A 2,405-nucleotide genomic window follows, 5' to 3' on the forward strand; every position below is an offset into this window, starting at 1 on the left:
TAGTGAAAGTGCTAGGGGCATTTGTGAGCCCAAATGGCATAACCTGGTATGCAAAGCAACCCCAAGGAGTGATAAATGTAGTTTTATGTTGATCTCCCTCTGGTATCCTAATCTAGAGATAGCCCCGAGTACACATCACATACAGTGTAGCGTTCATGGCCTGCCACCTCATTTAATATTTCATCTTGGAAGGGACGAGGAAAGTGATCTCTTTTTGTTGCTACAATGAGGGGTTTATAGTCAGCACAAACTCTCCATTTTCCATTTTTTTTTGGAGTGACAACAACCGGTTATACCCATTCTGAGTTGGAGACAGGGTAAATGAAACCAGCCTTAAGCAATCTATTTACCTGCATTAACAGAGCTTCTTGTTGTACTGTCCCAAGTCGCCTTAGCTTCTGGACCACAGGATTTGATCCTAGCTTTAGTTCAATGTGATGCTTGATCACATCCACACCCTTTATTTGTGGGTAATCTGTGATGAAGAGATAAGGATACCTTTTTAACATGTTGATATAAGATTCCTCCTCTTCATGGGTAAGGTCCTTTGCAAGCATCTTCTTAATCCTTTCTTCAAGTTGGTGATCTTCTTCATTAGGGAAAGCATAGTCTTCTTTTATCTTTGACTGTGGTGATGAGCTTTGAACCTCCTCAGTGTTGAAGACAATTCCCATCACATCGAGAGAAGAATCTTCCTCACTAGTTGATTCGTCATCTTCATTGGGCTTTCTTCACTACTGCTACTACTTTCTTCATCAACCGTGGTTTCATAATTGAGGTCTAGCTGCTTTCCTTCACGCAAGTCATACACCACTGATCAACCCTTCTTGAGGACAAGTTTCCCACTTTCCCATTTTTGATCTGCATTGACTGCAATGAGCCAAGGCCTCCCTAGAATGATAGGGTAGCCCTCCCCTTTTGCTGGCATGACATACAAATCCACATGTGTTTTGATGTTTCAAACAGAAAGTTCTACATTCTCAATGATTCCAAGACATTTGACACTAGAGTTATTTGCTAATCTAGCTTGGCAATTGGATGACTTTGTGATTTCTAACCCTAGCCAATTCACTACTCTTTCTGTGATTACACACATGTGTGCCCCTCCATCAACATACACATTGGAAACTTTTCTACCCTCTACATAGGCATCAATGATGGGTTCTACATCATCTTGTAATATTGAAGCCAAGACTTTTAAAGAAGCATTGCCTTTCTTTCTAGGCAACCTAGTGCTTACCAACTTAGGCCATTGCCTTCAAACTTTGGGTGAGAGTTGTAGGAGCTGAGGCCAAGAGATGTTTGGATGTTAGTCTTGCAAGTTGCCCAAGAGGTTGTAAGGCTCTATGTCCTTTCCAAGAGGAAAATCATCCATGCCAATCTCCCTTCGTCTTGATCTTCTTTTCTTGCTGCTTTCAGCTTCTTCCTTCTTTATCTTTTTTGGTTGTCTCTGTCTCCTCACTCTTCATGTCTTCGTCCTTATTATTACAAGCCCTTGTGCATTTCTCTACAGGCATGACATCAAAGTTCAAAGGAACCTCATCACTTGCCTCCTCTAACTTGATGATGTTGACTCCTCGTTCTCCTTCTTTTTGTGGAAGGTGATTTGTGGATCTGGGGTAGCACCTTGTTGAACCATAAGTGGAGGAGGTCATGGGGGATAGATATCACCCGGAAGTCTCCTAGGATATAGGCAATTGTACATGCCATGACCCGACTCATTACAATTCCAATATCTTAGCTCTTGGGCTTGTCTTTGTTGATTACGATTCCCCTCATGAGGTTGATTTTGTTGTTGATGTTCTTGCACTAGATTCAAGGTGAGATTCTCTATTTGTTGGGTTAGTCATTGTAAGAGCTCTTGTTGAGATGTCTCTCCTACTTGCAATGGTTGTGTTTTTTTACTTCTCCTTTGTGTTTCTATCGGGCATTCTATTTTCTCTCTTTTTACTAGTGTATTTTCCATTCTATGGGCCTGAAAGTTAAGCTTTCTGAACTTAGTAGTGGCTATCTGTCATGCTTCTTCAAATGTGGATGGGAATTTCAATTCTACCTTGACTCTTAATTGTGGAAACAAACCCGCAATAAATCTCTCCCTCTTTAGGAAGTTTGAGCACCCCCGTGATTTTCTAACGAGGCCACCCATCTATCCCAACAAACATTTAAGAAAGTAGCTTCAAAGAGGGATTCAGTAAGAGACGCTTATTTATGTTGAAGTAAGCACTACCAAAGCCCTTTAGAGTATCTCCATGACCAAAGTTGGCCAAAAAGGCTGTACATAGCCCTCCCCAATCGGATTTTATGTGTGGTGGAAGAGCCTCATACCATGTCCTAGCCGCTCCTTTAAGTACTAGAGGAAAGGCTCGAAGCTTCACTTGGTCTTGATCTCTCCCTGAGATCAAGTG

At 41.7% G+C, this 2,405-nt stretch overlaps 1 pseudogene; it reads right to left on the reverse strand.

The window, feature by feature from the left end:
* Nucleotides 1–240: 240 nt before the first annotated feature.
* LOC147630820 (uncharacterized) lies at nucleotides 241–2,146 on the reverse strand (annotated as a pseudogene).
* Between the last annotated feature and the right edge of the window lie 259 nt (nucleotides 2,147–2,405).

The sequence above is a fragment of the Cibotium barometz genome, chromosome 15, assembly GCF_041138505.1.
Source record: "Cibotium barometz isolate CiBa-2024 chromosome 15, ASM4113850v1, whole genome shotgun sequence".
Taxonomy (NCBI): Eukaryota; Viridiplantae; Streptophyta; class Polypodiopsida; order Cyatheales; family Cibotiaceae; genus Cibotium; species Cibotium barometz.